Source organism: Trachypithecus francoisi, unplaced genomic scaffold (assembly GCF_009764315.1).
Source record: "Trachypithecus francoisi isolate TF-2019V2 unplaced genomic scaffold, Tfra_2.0 Lachesis_group0, whole genome shotgun sequence".
Lineage (NCBI taxonomy): Eukaryota > Metazoa > Chordata > Mammalia > Primates > Cercopithecidae > Trachypithecus > Trachypithecus francoisi.
In genome coordinates this window covers 50,661,954-50,676,964 of record NW_022681453.1, presented here as the reverse complement: position 1 = coordinate 50,676,964, position 15,011 = coordinate 50,661,954, and the positions used below count along the sequence as shown (strand labels likewise).

General features: G+C 37.3%; 1 long non-coding RNA gene across 2 annotated transcripts in view; it reads left to right on the top strand.

The window, feature by feature from the left end:
• Positions 1-592: 592 nt before the first annotated feature.
• Positions 593-15,011, top strand: part of LOC117083186 — a 173,042-nt gene continuing 158,623 nt past the window's right edge. For both annotated transcript variants that reach the window (XR_004436988.1, XR_004436989.1), the window contains exon 1: positions 593-1,118. This is a non-coding gene — a long non-coding RNA (uncharacterized LOC117083186). The remainder of the gene's footprint in view (positions 1,119-15,011) is intronic.

Below are 15,011 nucleotides of genomic sequence, written 5' to 3'. Positions count from 1 at the left end.
GAAAGGTAGCTGGAACTGGGCTAGGCTGTTTAGTGATTCTCAGGAGCAGGCAATTATCAGTTTTTTGATTTAGGTATATTACATGAGTGTTCTTTTTTTCAGGGGGCAAATCACTGACCTATATTTTATGGTGTACTAATGTACTATATGTCTATTAAATTTTACAATAAAAAATAGTAACTAGCATAGTTCCTGGCCCACACTAAATGTTCCATATATTAAAATGGATGGCATTATAAGCTCAGAAAATATATTTCTCCTCCTCATCTATGAAAGGAAGAATTAAGTGAAATGTTTCCTAAGTGCTTTCCTTTTTTCTTTTTTTTTTTGAGATGGAGTCTCATTCTGTTGCCCAGACTGGAGTGCAGTGGCACAATCTTGGCTCACTGCAACCTCCACCTCCTGGGTTCAAGTGACTCCTGCCTCAGCCTCCAGATTAGCTGGGATTACAGGCATGCACCACCATGCCCAGCTAAGTTTTCTATTTGTAGTAGAGATGAGGTTTCACCATGTTGGCCAGGCTAGTCTCAAACTCCTAACCTCAAATGATCCACCTGCCTCGGCCTCCCCAAGTGCTGGGATTACAGATGTGAGCCACTGCGCCCAGCCTCCTTTTTCCAAAGGAAAAAAAAAAAAAACTATTTAAGAAATGGTTTATAGTTGCATCCTGAATCCTGGGTGCTGGGGGAGGAAAGGAAGAAACAATTTAACCTACTGATTCTACTAGTCTACTCTGGACTCAGCTCTCTATGTATAACATGAAATCCAGATTTATTTTCACCTGAACTAACATTTGGAAATAATAATATTAAATATTAATGAATGAAAATATTTTTCAACCCTAGAGTAGTTTAAATCTTACTGTATTATATGCTCTATAGGTACTAAATTTCTATTTTGCATTTCATTACATGTATATAATTAATAGATTGATTGCAATAGTTTGAAGTGTGTCTGTTTTTTTACCACTACTTTAAGATGCCATTCTTGTCTGGTTACCATAGAATCCTTGGAATCTGCATTGCAAGGCACATAGTAAGCAGTCAAGAATATTTGTGGTTCTACTGATTGAAGTCATCCTGTCTTGTGACTCATGCATGGCACATGTATAAGTCAAAGTAAAACAAGCAGTTAAACAGACATACCCAAATTCTCAGTGATAAACAATAGTTTTATTGTCAGGGATCTAGACAGGTGATACTCCATGCAGTCGTTGGTGACGGGGGCTTTGACAAAACATCTTACTTTTCCCCAGGTTGAGAGGTTACTGATATCCAATGGGCAGAGGGGGAAGAAAGAGACATATGGGAGTACATTGCTTAGAGGATGGGTGCACTAAAATCTCAGAAATCACCACTAAGGAACTTTTCCATGTCTCCAAAATCTGTACTCCAAAAACTATTGACATAAAAGAATGTAAAATTTAAAAAAAAGAGAGAGAGAGGTGGTCACATGGGAGATCATACAGAAGATCTTGTAGGCCACACCTGGAAATGACATACCTCCCTTCTGCTCATATTTTATGAAGCAAATCCAGTAAGTGGGAACTCTAGATGCAAAGTCCTCTGGGAGATGCAGTCCCTGTCTAATCTGGGCCACTCCTCCTTGACAGTAGGGTCTCCTAGAAGGTTTTTCTACCATGCAACTCTGGTGGACAGCTGTCTCTCTATGCCGCAAGACCATTCAATTAGTTTATTTCTACAGCTCTATACACCACACACACCTGCCTCAGCTACATTATAAGCAGGTGAAAGGAAAGAGATTAGATTCAAGTTTGAGTTTTAAAAGGATTTTACTTTGTCTTCTCAAAGTCACCATTTTAGTGTGGCCAGTGTAGATTACTGCTTTGTGTTTTAAGAAACTACAGAGCGAACAAACATTTAATTCATATTTTTGATCAATTGTGAGGACCTTAATATGTTACACACTTAGAGACTTACCAGATCTGTCTATAAATGTCACATAGAAAGAGAGAGTGCTTGCTCAGAGTTTTCAAGAGAATATCTCAAACCATTCAACATTCAAAACAGAGAACAGTTCTGCCAGAAGATTAATCTTCATTCTCACACTGTCCTTGGTAAAATTTGAAATTACAACCTCAATTCCTTGACTCATACCAACAAAGGAATATTTCCAAAGGCTTGCTTCTCTTTCACACCAAAATTTCAGTTTGTTAAAGCAAACAATATCCTCCCTTTTGCAAATGCTTACTGCATTTCAGGCTATTCCTGAACCTTACATTTCTGGTCTTTCTTACTAATAGTCAGCTGTTAGACATTTTGGCCATTCAAAAAAGGCGATTTTGAAATTTCTAATTTCATAAAAGACTATCTCAAGGTGCTGAATGATAGCCAAGAACTGGGAATTGTGGAAATTCTTGCTTCTGTGATTTCAAATTAGAGCTCACAGTATCTTTGGCATAAGCTACATAAAGAAGAGCAGCATGGCACTGAGTGATTTAAACATGATAAACAGGTACAGGTGATGTGGTTCTAACCAAATCACTAATGTACTGCAGATTAGACAGAATTAATGAATTTTATGCTGCAGTCTCTATAAATGAGCCAACAAATATGCAGCAAAATTCTGAACTGCAGCCTTGAAATAAAGAGCTTAATGTAATTCAGTGCTTATTGGTTGCCTAGAAACTAACTTGGAAGGGGGTTGGGGAGGGAGGACTAGAAAACATGGAGGGTTCATAGGTTTAATAAGGAAATTATTAACTCTGAACTGCTTGGGGATGTGATAGATATACTCCACAATGCGCTCCTCTCCCAAGAGCTCCGTAATATGTTCAAGAGCAAGGTTAGGGGGCATGCAGAAGAGGCTGCCATACAATGACAGAGCAGTAGTGAAGGCTTTGGGCAAACACCAGCATATACAAACCTCCACAGTTGCTGCAACCCATGATCATCTCAACTTGTTGACAACCTGCAGCTATGGGTAAAGCTTGCTTATTTGCTTTTCCTAAATTATTTTTTCTAGAAACATATAGCTTAGGACTTGGTTATTACATGAGACATTTTCCCAATTCATTATATTACTAAGGATATTTTAAAAGGTTATTTGGGGCAGGTAGGGGATGGGGAGACAGAAGACAGCTTAATCAATTTTATATTAAGAAAAGTGGGCCAGGTGTGGTGGCTCATGCCAGTAATCTCAGCACTTTGGCAGGCCGAAGCAGGCAGATCACCTGAGGTCAGGAGTTCGAGACCAGCCTGATCGATACGGTGAAACCCCGTCTTTACTAAAAATAAAATAATAATAATAATAATAATAAAAAATTAGCCGGGCATAGTGGCAAGCACCTGTAGTTCCAGATACTCAGGAGGCTGAGACAGGAGAATTGCTTGAACTGGGGAGGTGGAGGTTGCAGTGAGCTGAGATCATACCACTGCACTCCAGCCTAAGGGACAAGAGCAAGACTGTGCACGGGCTGAGAAACGGGGCACGCATATTCAGCAGGAAGCCTTTTGGAAGAGGAGAAATTAACCAGTTTGGATGTTTTAATTGCAAACCATGTGATGTGAAGGGCTCATTGAGACCACTCATGTTACAGTCCCATTGCTAGTTCAACTTCTTTTCTTTATTTGAACATAGAAACCAAGGAGGAGGAGATGATGCCCAGGTGGCAATTCACAAGGTAGCATTTTAGCATTTCCTTTAAAACTTAAATAAACGGCCCTCTCAATTTTAGAGCAGTGCATACACAGGAGGTACTGTGCTTTAGCGTCTCGGCTTCAAAGAGTTGCTTAGGGAGGACATATTTTATCCTAATTATTTTTGACAGGAATTAGGTCAGATTAATTAGTTTAAAATTCAGCTGAACAACAATGTCTTTGCTAATTACTTCAGGGTTCATACATAATTCATTTACAGTAGCAAAAAAAAAAAAAAAAAAGGAAAATACTGGGAAAGAATGCTACCTAACACTGACCCCTTTGATGGGCCATTCATAAAAGAGGACCCTCTGCGACCCAAAAGGTGTGATGAGGAGCAGAGAGTTCTGTGAGCATTTTATTAAGTATGAAGATGAATATTTATTTATATAAATGTGCATTTTTAGGTAGCTTTATGTTTTTAATTACTTATATTTAAAATAAACATTTATTTATTTATTTATTTGTAAACAGTGTCTCCCTCTGTCGCCCAGGCTGAAGAGCAGTGGTGTGATCTCAGCTCACCGTATCCTCTGCCTCCCAGGTTCAAGTGATTCTCCAGCCTCAGCCTCCTGAGTAGCTGAGATTACAGGCATGCACTAGCACACCCAGCTAATTCTTCCATTTTTTAGTTGAGATGGGGTTTCGTCATGTTGGCCAGGCTGGTCTCGAACTCCTGGCCTCAAGTGATCCACCAGCCTTGGCCCCACCTGCCTTGGCCCCCCAAAGTGCTGGAATAAACGGCGTGTGCTGGACCTAAATATATTTTTTAAAATACTTTAGAATATAATGTCAAGGTAAGACAGAGTAAGAGAGTGAGTGATGAGGAAGTGAGTTTTAGAGAGAAGATAGTCCTAGCTCAGTCCCTTACCATAGGCAATGCACATAACTGCTCTGAGGTTTCGAATTTTTTTTGTTATTGCTGTTAAACTAATAATAGCATTTAGCACCTACTTTATGGCCTGTTGTGAGAATTACACGAGATAATGTATATAAACCTCAGCACCTGACATAGAATAAGTATTTAATGTTTGTTAGTTATTGTCGTTTCTATGGTAGTATAGGAAATTAAATAAATGTTTGCCCTACTACCTACACACTTCTAAGCTTGCCCCCAAATTACTTTAAAGTGAATTATACCTTTTGGCTCAGATTGCATTAGAAAGGCTGCTTTAAATTTAGAGTCAATTTTCTACAGGGGGAAAAAAAAGATGGACTAAAATATTTCAGTAGATTAAATATCGACTAATATTAAGCAAAAACCAAAGGTATTTGGGAGGTCTTGGACAAATATCAAATAGTAGAGTGTAAGTATGCATTATCTGTCCAGTGTCCTACTCAGGGATAAGAAAGCATTTTAAAATCTTTTATTTATGAAGAGAATCCCAAATACAGATTGTGGAATCTCTTGATATTTAAAGGCTTGCTCACAGATTCTTTTTTTTAAAATGCATGAGACAAACAAATATATCTACACGTAGGTTCTGTTAGTCTAAAATTCTGGGCTAAATTATGACTGGATTTGGGGACATATAATCAAGCATCTAGATACATGTAAACTAAAGACGAATTTTGCTGGCAAACAAACTAGTTCCGGTCTCTGGCATTAGTACTACTTAGATTTTTTTTTCAAATACTAGACTATATTTACAGCTTAAAATTTGGATGGAATAGGAGCCATTAAAAATGGATGACATTGAAGGAAATAGTAATAATATTTTCCATATGTAAACCCAAGTTGAAAATACAATTGGCAACTCTGTCTGTTCAGTGCGAAGTATTTTGATACTTAACACACATGTTATCATGATTGCTGCTACTTTAATTCCCACATCTCCCTGGCAAAATAATTGAATAGTCAAGAGAATAAAGGTCTCTCACAGCATGTGAGGCAAAACCCAGGATGGTTCAGATCACATTTGGCCAAAGAAATGCTTTCTTATTTCTCGTCTAGAACTGTGTGTTTGAACACTATGATGGGCTGTCCAAAGTGTTTTATTAGATGGTTCTTCCCCCTAAATACCTGATTTCTGTATTGGAGGCATGCTCTCTTCCCTGGAAACAATTTTCCTTTTAAAGTTATAAAACAGTCATTAAAATGAGTAACTTAACAACTGCCATCAGAGAATAAATTCTAAATAGTCTGCAGCACTGTTAAGAGAAAAACAAAAGAAGGCCTATGCACTTACTTTACATGGATAAAATTTCCAATTAACCTTTGGCTATTTCGGGGAGCAAACTTTAGCTATCAATGCAAGTGTTAGGGTGGATTGGGAAGGAGAGTGCAACTATCTTGAATTGCTGAATTGCAGACTGCAGTAATCATCAAATTCAGGCCATTTCTGGTCTTACTTTTTCTCTTTGACAAAAGAGTAACAAAAGCTCATTCTAGCCTATATACTTCTCAATTATCAACTAGCTGTAATTGATATTGTCATTTCCATTGGCACTGGCAGCACAACCGGTAGCGAACATGGGTGCAGCGAGAAAGATGTGGCTGAAATATTTTCTCCAACACAGACTATCTGAGATCTTTACCTACCTTATAAAAATGTTTTCTGCATTAAATTTTACATACAGGAAGACTTTAGCAAATTTCTTGATATATTGTTACTATAAAATAATGAAGGGCAGTATCCTTGTTACTTTTGTGATTCTTATCAATATCAAATAAATTGTCTACAGTACACTGTAGACTGTCAAATAAATACAGTCAACAGTAGTTCTAAATTCAAAGAAGTTTTACTTTTAAATAGAGAGCATAAACATAAGATATAAGCAAATGAGAACAGGTAAAAAAACAATTTTATAAATAGAATGTCATTGTAGCATTTGACTACACTTGTGACCACTTTTACTATCATAAAATATGAACACTTACTTTGTCTTGAATGCCAACTCTAGGTTTAACTGTGTTAGGTGCTTTACCTATGAAATTTCATTGAATCATTGCAGTATAACTAAGCCTGGTATTATCATAATCCTCACTGTAGAGTTACAGAAACAACAGAGCTTACTACATGAAGTTCAGTAACTTTGCTCAAGTCCCCCAGCAGGTGATGCTTAAACACATGAGAGTAGGTGTCCATATCTCTGGTAGGTATGACTAGTAGACTGATACTTGTGAACCACTGCACCGCACTATATACTTTCTAAATTTGTTTGAGCATATCCACTGTTTAGTCTTTGCAAGAAAAGATGGAGGTAGGGTGACAGAGGGTGTGAAGGAAAGAGTAGATCGCTTGGAAGTTTGGCCCCATGGATTTAGGCTGACAGTACAGCAGTCTAGACCACCACTAGGGGGCAGGCTGGTGCTAATTCATATTTCCATCATTTCTGGCCTAACCATAATGTACAGAACCCAAAGCAGCACCTTACTTTGCTCCCCACTATCCAAGAGGGCACAGTTCTTTTTCCTTCAGGATAACTAAATGAATGCAGTTATAAAGGTAAGTGAATATGTGCTTATTGGGGCAGAGATGAAAGAGCGTGAATGTAAAATGTTGCAGCCACGTTGGAAAGAAGTTGGACCATTTCTGAGAAAGTTCAACCCAAACTTAACATACAACCCAGCAATCAGACTCCTAGATAATTATCCTGGAGCAATGAAAACCTATGCTTAAAGATTTTCATGTGAATATTCATAGCAGTATCATTCACGAATGATGGTCAAAAAGGGGAAGTTATCCAGATGTCCATCTATTGAAGTATGGATATACAAAATGTGCTCTATCCATAAAATGGACTATAAGGCAGCAATAAAAAAGTAATAAAGCACTGATATATGTTACAACAGGAGGGAACCTCTCCAACAATACACTAAGCAAACGAACTCTGACACAAAAGAACCCACATGTTGTATGGCTTCTATGAAATGTATAGAATAGGTAAATCTGTAGAGACACACAATGCATGTGTATTTGCCTGGGGCAGAATGTAGGAATGTGGATTAACAGTAAATGGGTGTATGGAACATGGACCAATGAAAATGCTTTAATACTAGATTGTGGCGATGCTTGTATGCTCTGTAATTTTATTAAAAATCATTGAATTGCCGGGCGTGGCACTGTAATCCCAGCACTTTGGGAGGTCAAGGTGGGTGGACCACAAACTCAGGAGTTTGAGACCAGCCTGGTCAATATGGTGAAACCCCATCTCTACTACAAATACTAAAAAATTAGCCAGACATGGTGGCACATGCCTGTAATCCCAGCTACTTGGGAGGCTGAGGCAGGAGAATTGCTTGAACTCGGGAGGCGGAGGTTGCAGTGAGCCAAGGAGGCACCACTCTCCTCCAGCCTGGGTGACAAAGTGAGACTCCGTCTCAAAAAAAAAAAACAAAAAAACTGAATTGTATACTTTAAACAGATGAATTTTATAATATGTAGATTATACTTCAATGAATCTGTTTACAAAAACTTTAAAATGAAATTAGGGATGGAGCACATCAGGTATGAGATAGCACATTCACTCAAGTCGTTTCTCTACTAAAAACATCTCACCCTTCAGTCCACATTCTGCTGCAGCGACTTCCTGCCCTTCTAGTCCCAACTTCTTTTATAACATTTTGCCTCTGCTTCTTGTCTCTTTATCCTCATCTCATATTCAACCCTCAGCCCACTGCAATCTGGCTTCAGCCCACATAATTCTACCAAAATTGTTCTCGCCAACTTTGTGATGACCTCCTTTTTGTTACATCCAGTGGGTGTTTTTAGCCTTTATCTTTACTTTATCTCTCAGCACTCTGACCCTGTTCACCACTCTTGTATCCACTATTTTCTTACAGAATTTGTAATGTTTTATTCTCCTGGTTTTCCTTCAATACCTCTGGTTGCTTTTTTGCAGTCTTCTTTCTGGGTTCCTCTTTCTTTGTCCATCGCTTATGTTCTGATACTACTCAGGACGCTATGCAAAATCCTCTTCTCATTATATTTCAGAGTGGTGTCACAATATCTTCTCTACCAGAACCATTGGGTGGGGCTCTGCTTTCCAACAAGGCAGATTTGGGAACTACATTCTACACCTACTCAATGAAATACTCTGGAGTTGGTACCCAGGATTCTGAATTTTATTGGGCTTCCTGGGTAATTAATCTGACCCCAAAGTTTGAGAATCATTCCTTTATATATCATCCCTGAGTAAGATTATCTACTCCCATATGTTTAATTACCATCTGCTTGCTGACAGTCTCAAAGTTTATATCTCTAGCTCAGATCTTGTTCCTGAAAAGGACTTTGTTCATAATCCATATGCACAAATTTCTGCTAGCCATCTCACTTGAAATCTTACAGAAGGAAAACCTTACTATGCCACCAAATGATCTCATTACCTTCGCTTGCCATATTTAGTGTATGTTTCCTAGTTCGGTTGAGGAATCAACCATCACTGTTACAGATCTCACAAATCTAGTTAGCTTCCTTAACCCATGATCCTCACCCTCCTTTACATCCAATCTGAAGCCCTCTCAATTTAATCTTCTAAAAATATGATGATTCCAGCTACTTGTCTCCATCCCCACTTACAGGTATTCTAGTTGAGGCCAATAGTATCTCTCACCTGGAGCCACTATAGCTGACTCCAAATGAGTTTCTCAGCCTCTATCTTTGCTGCTCTCATTTGTCTATCATCCTTTATTCTCACTGAAATGATTTTTTTGAAATGTGAACCTAACCAGGCTGCTTTCTTATTTAAAACATTTCTGTAGAATTCCAATCCTCTTAGGAGAAAGGTCAAATTCTTTAACTTGATAAAAAGGAACTTCCATGATGAAACCCCGGCTTACCACTCCAGATTTATTATTGCCAATCTCCGTGTCATCTTTTCAGGAATTCTAACTTCTAGTTTCATTGAATTCTTACTTCTTTAAAGAATGCCAACTCTTTTATTGCCTCTATACATTTGCATATAATGCTTACTGAGATGAAGTATTCTGTTCCATCTCTTTGGCTGATTTTTATTGATTTGTCAGATATTACCTTCCATGTTACCTTCCCTGGAAATTCTCTGACCCTCTAAGTTCAAATAAGAGGACCCTGCAATATGCAATTGTAATACACTATGTTGACCCCAGCATAGAACTATTACACTGCACGTTAAGTTTTCAGTTTTAAGAGTTTACCGAACTCTTCTTCCACTGGACTACAGGCTTAATGGGGGCTGGACCCAAGTGAGCAGAACATGGATTTTGCCAATATAAACCTATAGAATTATTCAATAGGGGAATGATTTTTTTTTTGTAAACCACAATCTAAAAAAAGTGTTATAGTCACATATGTTTAACTTCCACATAACTGAAATTATAATAAAGACTAAAATATTATGTGGTGGGTTTTTGGATGACACTATGGATATCATTTTAAAACACTATTTGAATGTTTAATATAGAATAAATACAAATATATCAACATTTGGGGGAAAAGTATTAGAGAGTGTTAGCATCCTCAGAGCTAACTCAGTATAAACCATATTAAATTATATTAAAAAATATTTTCACTTATTTGGATACAGAAAATAATGTTATAAGTTTTAAACTATTTTATTAGCACCACAAATTCAACAGCATTCTTATTTAAATAGACATGAAAAAGAGACTTGTTCAAGGTCTATTTTCCTGTTGATTTACCTTCTGAATGAATGACATTTTTGAAGTTATAATGGAGATTTCCTTATTTAAAACACATTTACCTCCTCAGAAGCCTGTTTTTGACTCTGTATATTTTGAGGTGACCTCTTCACTTATAGTGTCAAGGTGTCTCTACTAAAAATACAAAAATTAGCTGGGCACAGTGATATGCACCTGTAATCTCAGCTACTTGGGAGGTTGAGGCAGAAGAATCCCTTCAACCTGGGAGATGGAGGTTGCAGTGAGCTGAGATCGCATCACTGCACTCCAGCATTGGCGACAGAGTGAGACTCCATCTCAAATAAAAAAAGAAAAAAGAAAAAAAGAAAGTTCATGAAGATCAGTAAAACGGCCAAAGAAAATATAGGAATGAGAAATTCAAGGCAAAATTTGGCCCACTGCCCAGATGATATGGGAATAAACTACTTGTGATGTTTAATGGGAAGCTATAGAGAAGTTAATAGGTTTGTGAACAAATATGCCAAGCTCTCAGCTTGAGGTATGATTTCCCAATTTAAGAAAATTTCTACCCTGAGGGTAGTAATTTTTACCCAGATTTTGTCCAAAGAAACTGCCACTATTTCCTTTTTTTCTTCCTTTTCCTGTTTTCCTAATAAAAGTGTTCAGTATTCTTTGGTGGAATTCTGCCCTACTGTTTGATGTCATGACACTTTCTTGTCATTTGGAGCCACTGGTGCTAACCGCAGCAGTGTAGGATAGATACTAGAAGGTGCATTAGTACATTAGGTTATATCTCATATTCTTATATAACTCACACAATCAGCTACTTAACAGAACTCAGCTTCAAAGTTGTGTAATTTTATTTGTAGTATTTTTAAGTAATATTTTATTTTTAAATGTGATACATGCTCATTAAGAATGCACACTAACAATTAGTCACACATCGCTATAACTGAGAACAAACATTATTTGGAATAACTTCAGACAGGCCTGATAACCAGAAATATTCATAATGTGTGGAGTCCTTCTCAGCTACTTAACAACTGGGGTGATAATTTAGGGTCTCCTCACTCTGGTCCACTCCTTTCCCAAACACTCAAATATTCACTTGATCATCTTTGTTTGCCCTAAAACTCTCTGATACAAGAATACAATATTGTTTTGCAAGCGGAAATACAATTTGGAAAGTGAAAATGAGAAAGGAACATTCTTGGTTGTAATTTTCTTAGAGCAGAATGACATTTCAGCTCCAAGAAGAAGCATCATTTTCTTAGAAACGACACAAGTCTAGAGAAATACTGTGACTTGCCTAAGGTTGCACAGACCTAGAATCCATGATCCCGGCTAGATATCTTCAACTTCAGTCTTATTTCCACTGTATTGATTCTTTGATTCTATTTTCTAGTTCATTAGTTTGTACAATGTGATTCACTAGTAACTACAGCAAAGTTAATCCTAATCAAGTTAGTGAATTACTCTAGACACTCATGAAGCACCTGCAATGTGACGCCTCTGTGAAGAACTTTTAAAAAAGTAATCCTGCTTTATTCTCACAACAACAAAGAAGGGAATCATAGTTATTACCCACATTTTAAAGGACACAAGGTATTTTTATTCATATTGACTCATTATTTAAGTTTCTGTAGTTAGAAAATGAAGGACCTCAGATAGGAATCTCACAAGTATGCCTCAAGAACTTGAAAACCTTAGTCTTTTTTTTTGATACTCACTCATGACTTAGTCAGCCTTTTTCTCTGCGTTGGATTCACAATTCGAGTTTCTATATTTAGTCTGTTTTCTCAGAATTTAGCTTTTTACTAGAGGAGCAGACTACAAAAAGGACCGCTATTCTTTACCCCTTCCTTTGCCCTCTGCCATGTCACATTGCAGTTTCTTCCATCAAGAAGTGAGATCCCTTTGTTGACTGCTTTTTGTTTTGTTTTTGAGACACGGTCTCACTCTTTTTGCCCAGGCTGGAGTGCAATGGCGTGTTCTCGGCTCACTACATCCTCCGCCTCCCGGGTTCAAGCCATTCTCCTGCCTCAGCCTCCAGAGAAGCCAGGATTACAGGCGCCTGCCACCATGCCTGGATACTTTTTTGTATTTTTAGCAGAGGCGGGGGTTTCCCCATGTTGGCCAGGCTGGTCTCCAACTCCTGACCTCAGGTGGTCCACCTGCCTTGGCCTCCCAAAGTGCTGGGATAACAGGTGTGAGCCACCGTGACTGTTGTATTTGGACTAGTTTTGTGACTTGCTTGGCCAATGTAATGCAACAAAAGCTAGTTAGCACATAGCAAAGCAAGGATACAACCTACAGAGTGGGAGAAAATATTTGCAAACTATTCAACTGAGAAGAGGTTAATAGCCAGAATATATAAGAAATTCAAACAACTCAATAGAAAAAAAAAAAGTCAACAAATAATCTGATTTAAAAACGGGCTAAAGATCTCAATAGACATTTCTCAAAAGAAGACACACAAATTGCCAACATCAATAATCATCTAAAAACTGCAATTCAAAACCACAATGAGGTATCATCTCACCCCAGTTAAAATATCTTTTATCAAAAAGACAAAAAATAATGGATTCCAGTAAGGGTGCAGAGAAAGAGGAATGCTTGCACACTGTTGGTGGGAATGTAACTTAGTACAGTCACTATGGAAAAGAGTATAGAGGTTTCTCAAAAAACTAAAAACTATCATATGATCCCAAATAAAGGAGATAGATATCCAAAAGAAAGAAAAATCAGTACATCAAAGAAATATCAGCACTCCCATGTTCACTGTAGCACTAGTCACAATAGTGAAGACATGGAATCAACCTAAGTGTTCATCAGTGGATGAATTGATAATGAAAATGTGGTCTATATACACATTGTAATATTATTCTGCGGTAAATAATAAAATCCTGTCATTTGCAATAACATGGGTGGAACTGGAGGACATTATGTTAAGTGAAATTAGCAAGGCAAAGAGAGACAAATATTTCATGTTCTTATTTATATGTGCAAGCTAAAGAATTTATCTCGTGGATGTAGAGGGTAGAATGATGGTTCCCTCATAAAATTGGAATTACTCCATAATCTCCCTGTTAACCTACTTTTTCAATTTACCAACATACTTAGACTTAAAAAATCAATAGGTGCAGGCTCTCTTTGTGGTATTAATAGTTATGAAGTACTCATTTAAAGGATTTTGCCACAGCACATTTAAAATATTTAACTAATTAGTTTTCCTTGATGCTTATGTGGTTACCAACTGCTCACTACGTTAAGCATCATGGCAAGAAACATCTTTGTACAGTTATCTCTTTCTCAGATCATTTCCTTGAGAAAGATGTTGAATGTTTAGTCAAAGGGTACACTGAAATCAGTGATACATATTGCATGGTTATCATCTGAAAATGAAATATCAATTAACATCTGTATCAACATTGCTCTCCTGAAAACTTTGTGAGGGCAGAAGACTGAAAAAATGTATTAGGACTTCCTTGCATTGCTCTAGAGAAACTATAAGACACTGGGTAAATTATAAGTAAAGAAGTTTAATTGGCTCACAGTTTTGCAGGATGTATCAGAAGCATAGCAGCATCTGCTTCTGGAGAGACCTCAGGAGGTTTCTAATTATGGCAGAACGCAAATGGGGAGCAGGCTCATCACATGGTGAGAATGGGAGCCAGAGTGAGAGAGAATGGCAGGGGCAGTGCCACACACTTTTAAACAAACAGGTCTTAGGAGAACTAATCATCATGAGAACAGCACCAAGGGGATGGTGCTAAACTCTTCATGAGAAATCCACCCCTATGATCCAACCACCTCCCACCAGGCTCCATCTCCAAAATTGGGAATTACAATTCAACATGAGTATTGAACACGGACAAAAATATGAACTACTTCAACCATATAGACTAGGTCTGTTTTCCTGTATACACTGAATATAGTATAATGGTAATTTCCCATTCATCCATATTGGAAATTGTCAAATGACCATCTTTTACCTCTGCATGTTTTCTACTGAATTATCTTAAATATTCATTATCATTTGTAAAAGTGCTTTATATAGTAAAGATATCCCCCATTGTCATATATATTGTCAGACAGGTTACAACCCATATAAGCTTTTAACAATACCTCAAAGCAAATTTAATTTTATATGTATTCTATCTACTCGTATCCTCTGTATTTATCAGAGTTATTACCGTATATTTTAAATCATTTAGGTTTTATCATTTTTGAGCAAATACTTGAATTGTCTAGAGCATAATAGCACTGAGGCCAAAGTAGTGGAAGCTGGCTATGATTTTCAAAGGTTTTAGAGTAAATTCCTTAGACAAACATGCAAAGACAATCTTGTGTCCCTGGGAGAAACAATTATGGCTAAGAACAATTAAGTCCACTGGTAGAAAGATACCTTATTGCATAAGTCTTTATTCTCCAAATGGGTCAGTGTTATCTTGGCATACAAATTATGTCGCATTATTAATGAAAACCAGCAGAGAAAATGTTTTTAAGGCTATCAAATTGCTGAACGTCAGAGGTCAAACTAAAATGTATTAGAAGCTGTCAAAAACATGTTATTTCCATGATCATAGACATGTTTCAATCACACTGAAAAATTATTAGAACAAATTGCAGAGTTTTTAACCTAAAAGGACTCTGGAACTTTAAAAAAACAAAACAAAACCTTCTTTAAAAAGAAAACTGCATATTGAATTCTGTCACTCTTCTTGTTTAAGAAGGATTAAGCCTTTTAAAAAACCATGGTAATGAGA